The sequence below is a fragment of the Saccopteryx bilineata genome, chromosome 10 (genome assembly GCF_036850765.1).
Source record: "Saccopteryx bilineata isolate mSacBil1 chromosome 10, mSacBil1_pri_phased_curated, whole genome shotgun sequence".
NCBI lineage: Eukaryota > Metazoa > Chordata > Mammalia > Chiroptera > Emballonuridae > Saccopteryx > Saccopteryx bilineata.
The window spans coordinates 14,947,925-14,964,296 of NC_089499.1; the positions used below are offsets into that span (position 1 = coordinate 14,947,925).

General features: G+C 41.5%; 1 protein-coding gene across 17 annotated transcripts in view; it reads left to right on the top strand.

Moving 5' to 3' along the window:
- The window catches only part of LRRFIP2 (LRR binding FLII interacting protein 2), a 110,515-nt gene that overhangs the window by 24,409 nt on the left and 69,734 nt on the right, over window positions 1-16,372 (top strand). The gene's annotated exons all lie outside the window — the stretch shown is intronic.

A 16,372-nucleotide genomic window follows, 5' to 3' on the forward strand; every position in this document is an offset into this window, starting at 1 on the left:
GCTCTAACCAGCTGTGCTCTCCGGCCACAGTAAGGCATTTCCATTTTTAATTTTTCGAGGAACCTCCATGTTATCTTCCACAGGGGCTGCACCAATTTGCATTCATCCTCACCAGCACTGTTGTTTGTTGATTTATTGATGATAGATATTCTGACAGATACGAAGTGATATCTCATTTGGCTGTAATTTGCATATCTCTGATGATTAGTGACATAGAGGGTCTTTCCATATATCTGTTGGCCATTTGTATGAGCTCTTTGGAGAAGTGCCTATTTAGATCCTTTGCCCTTTTTTAAATTGGATTGTTTATTTTGTTTTGGTGTTGAGTTGTGTGAGATCTTTATAAATTTTGGAAATTAACCCTTGATCAGATACATCATTGATGAATATGTTCTCCCATTCAGTGGGTTGTCTTTTTATTTTGTTGATAATTTCCTTTGCTGTGCAAAAGCTTTTTAGTTTGAGGTAGTTCCATTTGTTAACTTTTTCTTTTGTTTCCTTTGCCTGGGAAAACACATCAGAAAAAAATTACTAAGAGAAATGTCCAAGATTTTACTGCCTATGTTTTCTTCTAAGATTTTTATGGTACTGAGTCTTACATTTAAGACTTGACTCCATTTTGAGTTTTTTTAATGTGATGTAAGAAGGTGATCTAGTTTTATTTTTTTGCATGTATCTGTCCAGTTTTCCCAACACTATTTATTGAGTAGACTTTTCCCCATTGTATGTTCTTGCCTCCTTTGTCGAATATTAATTGACCATATTTACATGGGTTTGTTTCTGGGTTCTCTATTCTTTTCCATTGATCTATATCTATATATTTGTTTTTAGGCCAGTACTGTGGTGTTTTGAGAACTATGGCCTTGTAGTATAGTTTGATATCAAGTATCGTGATTCCTCCAACTTCATTCTTTTTCAAGATTGTTGTAGCTATTCGGGGTCTTTTGTGGTTCCATGTACATTTTTGGAATATTTGGTCTAGTTCTGTGAAATACACCATTGGTATTTTGATAGGAATTGCATTGAATCTATAATTTGCTTTGAGTAGTATGAGAGATTGTATGTTTCTAGGAATTTATCCCTTTTAGTTTTTCATAATATTTTCTTATAATCCTTTGTATTTCTGTAGTGTCAGTTATTTTTCCTCTTTCATTTCTGGTTTTATTCATTTGGGTCCTCTGTTTTTCTTTGATGAGTCTGGTTAAAAGGACATCAATCTCGTATAATCTTTTTAGGAATCAGCGCTTTCATTGGTCTTGTTTTTTAAAGACATGAGCCAGGGCTATGCTGCTGTCAGCTCACTGGAAAGTCAGGGGAAAGGGGGTCTTGGAGACAGGTTTAGAAGGTTAGCCCATGATTAGCTGCTGTTGCCCATTGCTTTCTTGTTTACAAGTCTTGTGGGGAATCTTAGAGTTTAGCTGAAAGATAACTCACTTGAAAAGGAGATTTGAGTGGGCATGCCCTGAAGAGGGCGTACCTTTGTATTTTAGTTTATGTATTGATTTCAGAGAAAGAGAGGAAGGCAAGGAGAGAAAGAGAGAGAGAGGGAGAGAGAGAGCACATTGATTTGTTGTTCCACTTATTTTTGCATTCATTGGTTGCTTCTTGTGTGTGCTGGACCAGGACTGAACCCACAACTTTGGTGTATTCAGTTGCTGCTCTAAGCAGCTGAGTTATCTGGCCGGGCATATATATATATCTTTATTATTTCCTTCCCTCTACTCACTTTGGGCTTTGTGTGTTGTTCCTTTTCTAGTTCCTTTAGGTATAAGATTAGATTGTTTATTTGAGATTTTTCTTGTTTCTTGTGATAGGCCTGTAATGCTATGAATTTACCTCTTAGGACTGCTTTCTTTCTTTTTTTTTAAAAATTATTTTTATTTATTTATTCATTTTAGAGGAGAGAGAGAGAGACAGACAGACAGACAGAAGGGGGGGAGGAGCAGGAAGCATCAACTCCCATATGTGCCTTGACCAGGCAAGCCCAGGGTTTTGAACCGGCGACCTCAGCATTTCCAGGTCAATGCTTTATCCACTGCGCCAACACAGGTCAGGCTTTAGGACTGCTTTCACTGTGTCGCATGGATTTTGGGTTGCTATGCTCCCATTTTCATTTGTTTCAGGATAGCTCTTGATTTCCTTGATCTCATTGATAACTTATTCATTGTTTAATATGTTATTTAGCCTCCATGTGTTTGTATGTTTTGCAGTTTCTTTCTTGTGATTGGTTTCTAGTTTCATACTATTGTGGTCAGAGTAGATCCTTGATATGATTTCAATTGTCCTAATATATGGAGACTTATTTTGTGTCCTCTAACATGTGGCGTACCCTAGAAAATGATCCATGTATGCTTGAAAAGAATGTATGTTCTGCTGCATTGGGATGAAATGCTCTGAAGATATTAATTAAATCCATCTGATCTAGTGTGCCATCTAAGGCCACTGTTTCCTTGTTAATTATTTTGTCTGGAAGATCTATCCATCATTGTCCATAGGGTGGTAAAATCTCCCAGTATGACAGTATTACTCTTAGTCTTTATGTCCATCAAGATTTGCTCCCATTTTGGGTGCATAAGTGTTTACAAGGGATATATCCTTTTGTTGCATTGATCTCTTTATCCTTATATAGTGTCATTCTTTGTCTCATACTTTGTTTTAAAATCTGTTTTGGGGCCCTGGCCGGTTGGCTCAGCGGTAGAGCGTCGGCCTGGAGTGCGGGTGACCCAGGTTCGATTCCTGGCCAGGGCACATAGGAGAAGCGCCCATTTGCTTCTCCACCTTCACCCCCTCCTTCCTCTCTGTCTCTCTCTTCCCCTCCCGCAGCCAAGGCTCCATTGGAGCGAAGATGGCCTGGGCGCTGGGGATGGCTCTTTGGCCTCTGCCCCAGGCGCTAGAGTGGCTCTGGTCGCAGCAGAGCGACACCCCGGAGGGGCAGAGCATCGCCCCCTGGTGGGCAGAGCATCGCCCCTGGTGGGTGTGCCGGGTGGATCCCGGTCGGGCACATGCGGGAGTCTGACTGTCTCCCCGTTTCCAGCTTCAGAAAAATACAAAAAAAAAAAAAAAAAAGGAAAAGAAAAAAAAAATCTGTTTTGGGCTCTAGCCAGTGGCTCAGTGGATAGAGTGTTGGCCCGGTATATGGCCGTCCAGGGTTTGATTTCCAGTCAGGGCACACAGGAGAAGTGACCATCTGCTTCTCCCTCCATCCCCCTTCTCTTACCTTTCCCCTCCTGCAGCCAGTGGCTCGACTGGTTTGAGCATGGCCCTGGGCACTGAGGATAGCTTGGTTGGTGCAAGTGCATCAGTCTCAGGCACCAAAAATAGCTCGGTATTTGAGCGTCATACCAGATGGGGTTGCTGGGTAGATCCTGGTCAGGACACATGTGGGAGTCTGCCTCACTATCTCCCCTCCTCTCACCTAAAAGAAAAAAAAGTCTGTTTTGTCTGATAATATAAGGTTTGCTATTCCAGCTTTTTTATAATTACCGTTTGTATGAAATATATTTTTTCATTCCTTTACTTTTGGTATCTGTATCTCTTTTTCTGAGGTGGTTTCTTATAGACAGCATATACAAGGTGTGGCTAAAGTGGGTTTACAGTATTAAGTATTTGAAACACAAGAGTTTATTCTTGACTTAATATTTATTAATTGTACTATTTTCCATACCTACTTTTGCTCACCCTATATATGGATCTTGTTTCTTTTTTTTTTTTTTTACAGAGCCAGAGAGAGGGATAGACAGGGACAGACAGACAGGAACAGAGAGATAAGAAGAAGCATCAATCATCAGTTTTTCGTTGCGCGTTGCGACACCTTAGTTGTTCATTGATTGCTTTCTCATATGTGCCTTGACCGTGGGCCTTCAGCAGACCGAGAGTAACCCCTTGCTTGAGCTAGAGACCTTAGGTCCAAGCTGGTGAGCTTTTTGCTCAAACCAGATGAGCCTGCACTCAAGCTGGCAACCTCGGAGTCTCGAACCTGGGTCCTTCCGCATCCCAGTCTGACGCTCTATCCACTGCGCCACCGCCTGGTCAGGCTGGATCTTGTTTCTTACCCATTCAGCTACCCTATGTCTTTTTTTAATTCTTTTTTTTTTTTTTGTATTTTTCTGAAGCTGGAAACGGGGAGAGACAGTCAGACAGACTCCCGCATGCGCCCGACCGGGATCCACCCGGCACGCCCACCAGGGGCAACGCTCTGCCCACCAGGGGGCGATGCTCTGCCCCTCCGGGGCGTCGCCCTGCCGCGACCAGAGCCACTCTAGCGCCTGGGGCCGAGGCCAAGGAGCCATCCCCAGCGCCCGGGCCATCTTTGCTCCAATGGAGCCTCGGCTGCGGGAGGGGAAGAGGGAGACAGAGAGGAAGGAGGGGTGGAGGTGGAGAAGCAAATGGGCGCTTCTCCTATGTGCCCTGGCCGGGAATCGAACCCGGGTCCCCCGCACGCCAGGCCGACGCTCTACCGCTGAGCCAACTGGCCAGGGCCTACCCTATGTCTTTTTTTTTTTTTTTTTTCTTTTTTTTTTTTTGTTTTTTGCATTTTTCTGAAGCTGGAAACAGGGAGATACAGTCAGACAGACTCCCGCATGCGCCTGACTGGGATCCACCCGGCACGCCCACCATGGGGCGATGCTCTGCCCACCAGGGGACGATGCTCTGCCCATCCTGGGCGTCGCCATGTTGCGACCAGAGCCACTCTAGCGCCTGAGGCAGAGGCCACAGAGCCATCCCCAGCGCCCGGGCCATATTTGCTCCAATGGAGCCTTGGCTGCGGGAGGGGAAGAGAGAGACAGAGAGGAAAGTGCGGCGGAGGGGTGGAGAAGCAAATGGGCGCTTCTCCTGTGTGCCCTGGCCGGGAATCGAACCCGGGTCCTCCGCACGCTAGGCCGACGCTCTACCGCTGAGCCAACCGGCCAGGGCCCCCTATGTCTTTTGATTGGAGCATTTACACCATTTACATTTAAAGTGGTTATTGATAGGTTTGTATTTATTGCTTCTTTTTTTCTTCTTCTTAAAGAGGACCCTTTAACATTTCCTATAATACTGGTTTGGTAGCAATGAACTCTTAGCTTTTTCTTGTTAGAAAGCTCTTTATTTCTCCTTCAATTTAAAAGATAGCCTTGTTGAGTAAAGTAGTATTGGTTATAGGTCCTTGCTTTTAAGCACTGAATATTTCATGCCAATCCCTTCTGGCCTGAAATGTTTTTGTTTTTTGTTTTAGATTTTATTTGTTGACTTTAGAGAGAAGAGAGAGAGAAAAAGGGGGAGGGAGGAACGAGAAGCATTAACTCATAGTAATTGCTTCTCATATATGCCTTGACTGGGCAAGCCTGGGGTTTTGAACTGGCGACCTCAGCATTCTAGGTCAATGCTTTATTGACTGTCTCCACAGGTCAGGGCTGGCCTGAAATGTTTCTGTTGAGAAATCAACTGACAGTCTTATGGGAGCTCCCTTGTAGGGTAACTAACTGCCTTTCTCTCACTGTTTTTAAGATTCACTTCTTTGTCTTTGTCTGATTCTCTGGGCTAGGGAGCCTTGCATGGGGTTGAGACCACTTGCTTCTAAAGGGGAAACCTTTGCAGCTGAGATATCACTCTGGATTTTCAGCCACAGCCCATGGGAGTGGGGCTACCCCTTTTCACATTTCTACCCTTCCTACCAGTCTTGATGTGGCTTCTTCTATAAATCATTGGTTATAAGACTTCTCTTCAACTGGTCTTCAGTTGGTTATTCAGGATGATTCTTCAGTGATTTAGTTGTAATTCTAGTTTGGCCCTGGGAGGAGGTGAGTGTAACTTCCTGCTACTCCTCTGCCATCTTGGATATCTCTTGCTTAGTTTTTGACCTGATGATCAGAGTGTCCTTCCAGCTCTAAAATTCTGTGATTTCTTTCAAGGTCCAGAATCCTGAGAAAATTCACGCTCATAATGCACAGTTCTCTTAAATCTGAAGGATCAATGACAGGTATAGAAATTGAATATCTTTTATGAAGTTGAGACTAGCAAATAGTTTTCATAGATATTTATCTTGAGCAGAATTCACATGTGAACATAATTTGGTGCTTAAACCTATTTGTAATCAGAAAGAAGAAAGGAAACTTTATGGCAGTTTAACATTTGTGGCTGCTACCCATTTGGAGTATGTAATTCAAGTGTATATCAATGGCTTTGGTGTATTACATTATTAATTTTTAAAAATTGTTAAAATAGCCTGGCCAGGTGGTAGCACAGTAGATAGAGTGTTGACCTGGGATGCTGAGGACCCAGGTGTGAAATCCCAAGGTTGCTGGCTTGAGTGCAGGCTCATTTGCTTTGAGCACAGGCTCACCAGCTTGAGCGCAGGGTCGCCAGCTTGAGCATGGGATCATAGGCATGACCTCATGGTCACTGACTTGAGTCCAGGGTCTCTGGCTTGAGCAAGGGGGTCACTGGCTCAGCTGGAGTCCCCCCATCAAGGCAGATATGAGAAACAATTGATGAATAACTTAAGTTCTGCAACTATGAGTTGATGTTTCTCATCTCTCTCCCTTCTTGTCTGTCTCTTGTCTCTTGCTAAAAAAAAAAGAAAAAAAGTTAAAATATATATAACAAAATTTGCAATTTTAAACATTTTAAGTGTACAATTTAGTGTCATTAATTATATTCACTCTGTCGTTTAACCATCACCACTATCTGTTCCTAAAATCTTTTCATCACCCCACACAGAAATTCTGTAACCATTAGGTAATAACTTCCCACTTCCCTCTCTCCCAGCCCCTGGTAACTTTTAACCTACTGTATGTCTCTTGTATTTGATGGATATTTTATGTAAGTGGAATTATATAGTATTTGTGCTTTTGAGTCTGGCTTATTTCAGCTAGTATCGTGTCTCCAAGATTTATCCACGTTCTAGCAAGTATAAGAACTTCATTTCTTTTTACCCCCTTTTATTTTTATTTGTTTAGTTAGTTAGACTTTGAGGATACACCTATTAAAGCTGGGGATGGTGAAACAAAGGCTTTGAGTAGAAGCAGCGACAGGAGACAGCCTGGGCATTGCTCTGCTTTGGCTCTACAAACGTTATGGGGAAGAAGTATATACATCTTACATCTTGTTTATCCGTTTATTTGTTAATGGGCACTTGGATAGATTTCATTGTGCTGCCTAAGGAGGTAATTGCCATTCTAGGCATCCAGTAATGAGAACCAAAAATTTGTGGATCTGGATTATGGTTTAGCCGCCTGAGAAGGAGTATACAAAGGGAAGAATTGTGTTTATGTTAAAAGATACTGTCCATTATTATTGTTTTATGGAATGCTCATTGTAATCGCTCATTAGAGCGAATGATCTTTTCATATTATTTTGCTGTTTTGTTTGAGTAATTTATTCATTTTTATTTATTTTTATTTTTATTTTTTGTATTTTTCTGAAGCTGGAAACGGGGAGAGACAATCAGACAGACTCCCGCATGCGCCCGACCGGGATCCACCCGGCACGCCCACCAGGGGTGATGCTCTGCCCACCAGGGGGCGATGCTCTGCCCCTCCGGGGCGTCGCTCTACTGCGACCAGAGCCACTCTAGCGCCTGGGGCAGAGGCCAAGGAGCCATCCCCAGTGCTTGGGCCATCTTTGCTCCAATGGAGCCTTGGCTGCGGGAGGGGAAGAGAGAGACAGAGAGGAAGGAGGGGGGGTGGAGAAGCAAATGGGCGCTTCTCCTATGTGCCCTGGCCGGGAATCGAACCCGGGTCCCCCACATGCCAGACCGACTCTCTACCGCTGAGCCAACTGGCCAGGGCCAAATTTATTCATTTTTAGGCCACGAGGAATTAAGGATAAAAAACTTGTAGCAAGGATAATAGCTTTTATAAATGCAAAAGAATGATCATATCAGTAGTAATGAAGAGCATTAATACCATCTTTCATTTGAGAATAAGAGTTTTTAAAAAAGAAGCACGAGCTTTACTGGTTGGTGATGGTGCAGTAAAGAACATTGACCTGGAACGCTGAAGTCCCAGGTTCGAAATCCTGAGATCACCTGATGGAGTGCAAACTCGTTAGCTTAGCTGGGAGTGTCAGCTTGAGTGTGGGGTCATTGACATGATCCCAGGGTTGCTGGCTTGCAGCCCATGTTTGTTGGCTCGAGCAAGGGGTCACTGGCTCAGCTGGAGCCCTATGGTCAAGGCACGTACAAGAAGCAATCAGGCCCTGGCTGGTTGGCTCAGCAGTAGAGCGTCGGCCCGGTGTGTGTAAGTCCTGGGTTTGATTCCCACCAGGGCACACAGGAGAAGTGCCCATCTGGATCCCAGTCAGGTGCATGCAGGAGTCTGTCTACCCCCCCCCCCCCCGCCCTGCTTTTCACTTTGGAAAAATACAAAAAAAATAAAAGAAGCAATCAATGAACAACTAAAGTGAAGAAACTGAGTTGATGCTTCTCACTCTCTTCTCTTTCCCTTCCTGACTCTCTTGCTCTCAAAAGTAAAAACCAAGAAACATGACTTTGGAATGTCCTTCATTCAGTAAATGTTTCTGCTCTTTGCAGAAGCTGTGTTAGGCACAGATGATATGGAATGGACAGGATTAACATGGTTATTTCCCTTATGTGTCTAAGGTTCTAGAGAAGATAACAGACACTAAACAAGTAATTAGGTAATGGACTAGTTCCTCTATTTTTAGCTCCTTCAAAATTAATCTCTATGCTCTATTCACTATACCAGCACTTGTCAGGCAGGTTATATTTAGACCTCTGTAATAAAGTGTGTATTCTTAAATTTCCTCTTTTCATTCCAAAACATATTTTGCTATCTTTTGAATAAAAGGCAGATATAGTTGTTTTACATCAGAAGAAAATGGGTTAAAATCCCTAGATTTTATCTGATATATATTGGTGTTGATACTCAGAAAAAGTTAAATATTTGGTCTTCAACTATCAAAAGCTTTAAAAAGGCGGTTAAACATAATTACAGTGTAAGAAAAATGGTATCTAAGATGTCTTACTAAAGGGATGTTGCTAGGAAATTGAGTAGTGATATTTATTTGCTAATTGGGAAACCATAGCAACGCAATAAATATTGTGTCTCTTACTTTGTCTTTCAGGTTTCTTCTGGCATGAGTGCCAGAAGAATAAACATAATGAAACAGTAAACTCTGAGTCCTAGCTACCTACCTGAGTTAGTCCTTTTCCTTGAATGGTGTACTTTCTACCGTTTTGTATTTCAGATTTCTTGAAATCAAAGCAGACTGTAGAGGTCCAGACTATACCTATCTCTATTACTCATGCCAGTTGCATGGGTTTTATATTATAGATATACATGCAGGCATGCAATTCCGGATTTGGTTCAGTTTGGTGCATTTCTGTCAAATTACAAAAAATTAATTTGCCTCTCTTTAAAAACATCATATGATCACAGTAGGGCAAAAATTTTAAAACTAGAGGTTTCCCTTTTCATAAAGGCATTTGAGTATTTTCATGTTTTATTTCTGGAAAATATTATATGCCGAAAGCAGTGAGAGAAAGGCAGTTAGTTACCCTACAAGGGAGCCCCCATAAGACGGTCAGCTGTTTTCTCAACAGAAACATTTCAGGCCAGCCTAACCTGGGTTGGCACAGTGGCTAAAGCGCTGACCTGGAATGCTGAGGTCACAAGTTCAAACCCTGAGACCTTGGGTTCCAAACAAATGTGACAAGGGTTTCATTTCTGTGGAAAATAGGGAAGCAAACCCCATTCACTGGGGCAAGATGAGGTTGCTTTTATTCACTTGGAGCTTGTTAAGAGACACACTAGACAGAAGTGTAGGCTTGAGATGTTAGATTTGAGTCATTCTCATTGGCTGATAATGGAAAATGTGGAGTCAAAGATGAGTGGAAGGGATGTGTACAGCAAAGGAGAAGATTATGTACATCTGGGGAAAAGTCATGATTAAAGATACAAGACTCAGAATGTTACAGTTTCATAGAAAAAAAAAAGAATTATGCTAAATTGAAAACCCTAAGATAATTCATCTAAAGTAAACATAATTTATCTAAGGATATGCTTTTATATTTGGGGCTTAAAGATACAAGGGTAGCAACAAGGTTAAGAATGTTAATTGGAGTCACATTCTTAGGATGGGCATTTCAGGGGCAACTGGGCAAGTTACTGGATCTTTCTGTACTCAAGGAGTTACTTTGTGGAATAGAGGAAAATAAGCACCTAGCTTTGCTGAGTCGGTGCTCAAATGATGGTAGTAATATTAGTGCGAGGTCTCATCTTCCACATTATTTTGAAAGTTTGGGTTTTGATTCTAAGATTATTCTGATATTATTTAATTTTATAAATATTAAAATCAGAGGTAAGTTTACCTCTTAGCAGAATTAGTGCAGTTTGAATTGGATTCTAATATACTGCCACAAGCTTATTATTTTCCATATGTGTTCCTTGGAGCATGATCCTTGAAGAATTACTTAGAGTTTATTTAGCAGTGTGGTCATGTAAGTCTGAGAAATGCTTTATTTTGCCCTTTTCTTGGAAATTCATGATGTATTTTACTAAAGACTGATTTTTTTAAAAAGGTGTAAGCTGGCATTTTCCAACATACTAGATCATTAGATTCCCTTTCTCCTGTTTTTATATTGAATTTTATGTATTTTACTATTAGTTTATCTTATTAGGCATTATCTATTTTTATGTACCCAGTATCTATTTAAAAATGTTTAAATTTTAAAAAAAAGTTTAAATTGAGATATAATTTACATACCATGTAATTCATTATTTTAAGGGAATTTCAGTGTTGTTTAGTATATTTACTCACCACTTTCTAATTGCAGAACATTTCATGGCAATTAGCAGTCACTCTCCGTCTTTCCCTTCCCCGGCCTCTGTATTTGCCTGTTCTGCACATTATATATAAATACAAATGGAATTAGGCAACATGTGTCCTGTGTCCACACAAAAGGACTTCTATCACTTAGCATAATGATTTTAAGATCATCCATGTTGTAGCCTCTGTCAGTATTTCTTTTTATGGCTAAATAATATTCTATTGTATGATAATACCTCATTTTGTTTATTCACAAGTTGAACATTTGGGTTGTTTCCATTATTTTAGGCAATTATGAATAATGCTGCTAATGAACATTCGTGTGCAGGATTACTTGTGGACATATATAGTCTCATTTCTCTTAGGTATATATCTAGAGGTGGATGCTGGGTATTATTGTTTATGTTTTGAGGAACTGCTAAGCTGTTTTCATCAGAGGTTGTACCATTTTACATTTCTACCAGCAATGAAGGAAGGTTCTGATTTCTCTACATCCTTGCCAACAATAGTAATTTTGCTTAAAAATTTTTTATTATAGCCATCCTAGTCAGTGGGTATGAAGTGGTATCTCACCGTGGTTTTAATTTATATTTTTCTGATGACCAGTGTTGTCGCATGTCTTTTATGTGCTTATAGGCCATTTGTGTATCTTCCTTAGAGAAATGTCTGTTCAAATCTTTGGCCCATTTTAATATAGAGTTATTTGTTTTTATTGCATCCTATCTACTTTTATTTTCTAAAATTCCGAAGAAGCATAAATATAAAACTGTGCTGTGCTGATGAAAGAAAAGTCCCTAATGCAGAAGAATCCAGACCATATTATACATACATATTCAGTTCTCATTTTTTCCTGCAAGTTCTTTCTCTGATCGTTATACAATTCCTAATGATTGATTCAGTGATAAAGTGAGCATTCTACAAATTTAGAAGGTTTATGAGTTAACATAACGTCAAGTATTTGTTCCAGGGGTGATGAAAGCCCATGATGTTTGTTTTCATTTTTTCCCCATTTGCCCCAAGTATTTAGTGAGAAACGGATTTAATTCTATCTATTCAAATATATCTTTACTTTTCTTTTTTTCTTTTTTCTTTTTCTTTTTGTATTTTTCCGAAGTTAGAAGCAGGGAGGCAGTCAGACTGCTGCATGCACCTGACTGGGATCCAGCTGGCATGCCCACCAGGGGGTGATGCTCTGCCCATCTGGGGCATTGCTCTGTTTCCACCGCAGCCATTCTAGCGCCTGAGGTGGAGGCAATGAAGCCATCCTCAGCACCCAGGCCAACTTTGCTCCAGTGGAGCCTTGGCTGCGAGAGGGGAATAGAGAGAGGAAGGCAAGGGGGAGGGGAGGAGAAGCAGATGGGCGCCTCTCCTGTGTGGCCTGACTGGGAATCAAACCCGGGACTTCCACCCACTGGGCTGGCGTTCTACCACTGAGCCAACTGGTCAGGACCTATCTTTACTTTTTTTTTTTTTTTTTTTTTTTTTTTTTTTTTTCATTTTTCTGAAGCTGGAAACAGGGAGAGACAGTCAGACAGACTCCCGCATGCGCCCGACCGGGATCCACCCGGCACGCCCACCAGGGGCGGTGCTCTGCCCCCCAGGGGGCGATGCTCTGCCCATCCTGGGCATCGCCATATTGCGACCAGAGCCACTCTAGCGCCTGAGGCAGAGGCCACAGAGCCATGCCCAGCGCCCGGGCCATCTTTGCTCCAATGGAGCCTTGGCTGCGGGAGGGGAAGAGAGAGACAGAGAGGAAAGCGCGGCGGAGGGGTGGAGAAGCAAATGGGCGCTTCTCCTATGTGCCCTGGCTGGGAATCGATCCCGGGTCCTCCGCACGCTAGGCCGACGCTCTACCGCTGAGCCAACCGGCCAGGGCCTATCTTTACTTTTTGTGTTGCCATTTTCATTGTTCTAGGAAGAGTAAATTTTTATACCTATCCAATTGGATGTTATTTCCTTTAATCTGCTTTAATGGGCCTAAATGCTTAAAAATATAATCAGAATCATTTCTAGAGACTTGGTCTTATGACCTACTTGACTTCACAGGTCACTTTTGAATCTGAATTTCCAGTTCCTGGACGTGGTAAAATATACATAACAGGATTTACCTTTTTAATTCTCTTTAAGTGTACAGTTCACTGGCATTAAATACATTTACATTGTTGTGCACCCATGAGTGTCATCTGTCTCCAGAACCTGCTCTTCTTCCTATCCTGAAACTCTGTACCTTTTTAATAACCACTCCCCATGTCCTCCTCCTCCAGTCAGTGGCAACCACTGTTCTACTTTCTATCCTGATGGTGCTTGGCTATTCTTAAGAATCTTACAGTATTTGGTCTTTTGTGTCTGGCTTATTTCACTTAATGTGTCTTTCATGTTCTTACATGTAGCATGTATCAACATTTCCTTTTTTGTGAGGCTGAATAGTATTCCGTGTGTCTACGTATCAATGTAAGACTGCCAAACCTGTAGTAACTCTTGATAAGAGTTTGAGTCTAAACTAATAACATATACTGGGGAGCAAGACTTCAAATGCTCCTCAGAGTAACAGTTTGCAGTTTTTTTATTCATTTAGAACGAAGGAGGGCATCTAAGGAAGGTTACAGGAAGAGGGGAGGAAGCAAGGCAGGGATTGGATTACAGGGTGGCTGACGAGACTGTGTGCTCTCTCGAGCATGGTCCCACCTTTGAGAGTACTCTGGCATTTTAAAGGTGTGTTCACCTAGATGGGCAAGAACAACAGACAGGGCTTGCTCTAAAACCTTTCACTGAAGAGGTTCTGGGGCTGGGGCATGACTAACCCTCATGACCTGCTCAGTAAGGAATTTCTGATTTATTCCAGCACCCCTTTTGCGTACACATATATAACTCGTTTTGTTTATCCATTCATCTGTTGATGGACATTTGGATTGTTTCTGAAACCTTTTGACTATTATGAGTAATGCTGCTTATGAAGGTTGGTATATACATATCTGTTTGAGTTTCTGCTTTCAATTGTTGGACCTATGTACCCAGTAGTGGGATTATTGGATCCAGTGGTAATCCTGTGTTTAATTTTTTAGCCAACTTTGTTTTGAATTTAGGTACATTTTTGTGGCCCTTTATTGTTACATCCCATTTATTTTATATGTGTGCAGTAAGTGTTCAATCTGTAGCAGCTCTTTCGTGTGATTATATTCTGATGGGGAAATGCTAGCGTTAACTTCTAGCATTTGGTCCTAGAATTGGTCTCTTTAAAAATGTATCAGTACCGGTTGGAAACCCTGAGCTTGCCTGGTCAAGGCACATATGGGAGTTGATGCTTCTAGCTCCTCCCCCCTTCTCTCTCTCTCTCTCTCTCTCTCTCTCTCTCTCTCCCCCCTCTCTCTCTCTCTCTGTCTCTCCTCTCTAAAATGAGTAAAAAAAAAAAAAGAAAGAAAAAAAATGTATCAGTATGAGCAGGATTACAACCCGTGAGCCACGGCAGGCACACTGGTGAGCCGCAGGAGTTTTAAAACCTGCATTACCTGACTGTTTAGTCAGGGGCACTGACCTATTTTCCTTTAGATGATCAAATTAAAAAATGATAACAGCCAGCACAACAGTAGCCGTCTGGTGTGAATGAATCAAAATCATTCCCCTTTTTTTTGTCATATAGGCAAAAAATATATATATTTTGGTGTGCTGTAGAATTTTAGTAATTAGTTTATGTATGCCATGAGATGAAAAAGTTTGGAAATTGTTGAGTTTAAGTATAGAACACGTGTTTTGTCTGGAGTAACTGTTCGCTCCTTGTTTCTCTTGCTATGAGCCCTGCCTCAGGTATCTGGTAGCAGTGTTTCCAAAGAACCAGATAGAGTAGTTTTAAATCCTGTTTATCTCTGTTAAGTTTGTTTAGTGGCCTTCTTCAAGCCCATCTCCAAGGGGAGTAACGTCTGTGTTTTGATAATGTTGTCTAAATAACAAAGGGAAGTGAAGGGTGTTTTTGTGGCTCCGAAGTTCGAAGTTCGTGTTCTTTCGTTTTCTTTCTTATACACAGGAGTTGGGCTCCTTTTCCTTTTGTTGTGGAAGAAGTTTTATTAAAGAATAGATTCCAATGAGCTATTTGGCTTAATGAGGGAGGTTTCATTTTAATATCTTGTGTAGAAGTGGCCACAAACATTAGAAGAATGAAATTGGCATTCTTGATAAATTTCTAAGGGAGGCTATAAGTACAAAGCTAATAAACATGGAAATGAGAATTTTTACACATTGCTGTGGCTTTCTTATTATTTTTTAAATTGAATTTATTGGGATGACACTACTATGGCTTTCTTAAATTAGAAAAAGAGGTTTGAAAATTTTTCCCAGGAAAATGATACTTTGTAATTTAAAAAAGTATTTGCTGTCTGCTGAAGCATAATTTAGACTTGTAGTCTTTCTCTGTAAGATACAAACTCTAGTAAGAAAGTGGTACCCACTCACCGAGGGATAAAGAAGGCAGAGCTTAGTGTTTTTAAAGAGAAGGTGGGGTATGGGTTTCTTAAGGATAGAGGCCAGCGTAAAACCGATGTGAGAAGAGTAATTGCTCTGGTCATGTCAGTCGGTGTTTTGAGCTGGAGGTTGGTAGTTTGCAGTTACTTGGTAGGGTATTTGCTACTGAAAGGCCAGTTGCGTAGATTGGGAAATTGCCAAAACTGGGTAGTTGAATAAGTATTAACTATTGAACTGTCTCCTCTTCTTAGAAGCCTGCTGTGACCTTGCCAGGCATAGCGTAATTGCTCCCTCTTGCATGCTTCCTTCCTCATAGGCATTGTGTTTCTGTCTCCCTCGATCAGATTGTGAGCTTCTTTTGGGCAGAGATGTCTTATCTTACTGTGTATTTTTGGCACGTAGCAATAATTGCTTACACACAGTGGATCCTTTTAAACCTCGAAATCACTTACTAGTCTACGACTTAGGCACAAATAGAACAAATGAGAAGAAACAACTGCTGTAGATATCAGAAGGGGAGATCAAAATCAGAGTTAGGATGTGGCCAAAAACAGAGGAAACCACTACAGGGTAGAAACCAGAGAGATGATTTTTGTTTCATGTGGTGCATCAAGCTATTTCCTTGTCTCATTTCCTTGAAACTTGGCCTGCGGCTTGAAATTCTTTTGTTTACTTAGCAGACATTGAGGCATCTGTGTTGTGGGGTGACAGAAGCTTGTAATTTCAATGTAGCATAATAAAACCGCATGTGCTGCATACAGTATTACTCTATAAAAGAGGGACTGGGGGCGATGTTCATGGAAGGTAATATTGTAGCAGAATAAGAGAGACTACCTCCTGTCGTGGAAGCAGTCTGTGAAGAGAGGCTTAATACACAGAGTCCAGCAGTGGTGGCAGATGGCAGCAGCTGGTACATGTGGAACAAGTACTAGGAAACAAGGCGGAGATCTGACTGGGAGGAACCTTATTTCTGTGCTTGCTTTTCTTCTCTCTTCCTTCTCTTTGTGCTAGTCCATGAGGTTTTTGCTTTCACCATAAGTAATGGGGAGACAGTGGAGAAGTTTACAGAGCAGAATGGCATGATCAGAAATGTGTTTTGAAAGGCATCTTGTAACCATGGAGAAGATGACTTATAGGGCAGATTCTGGGT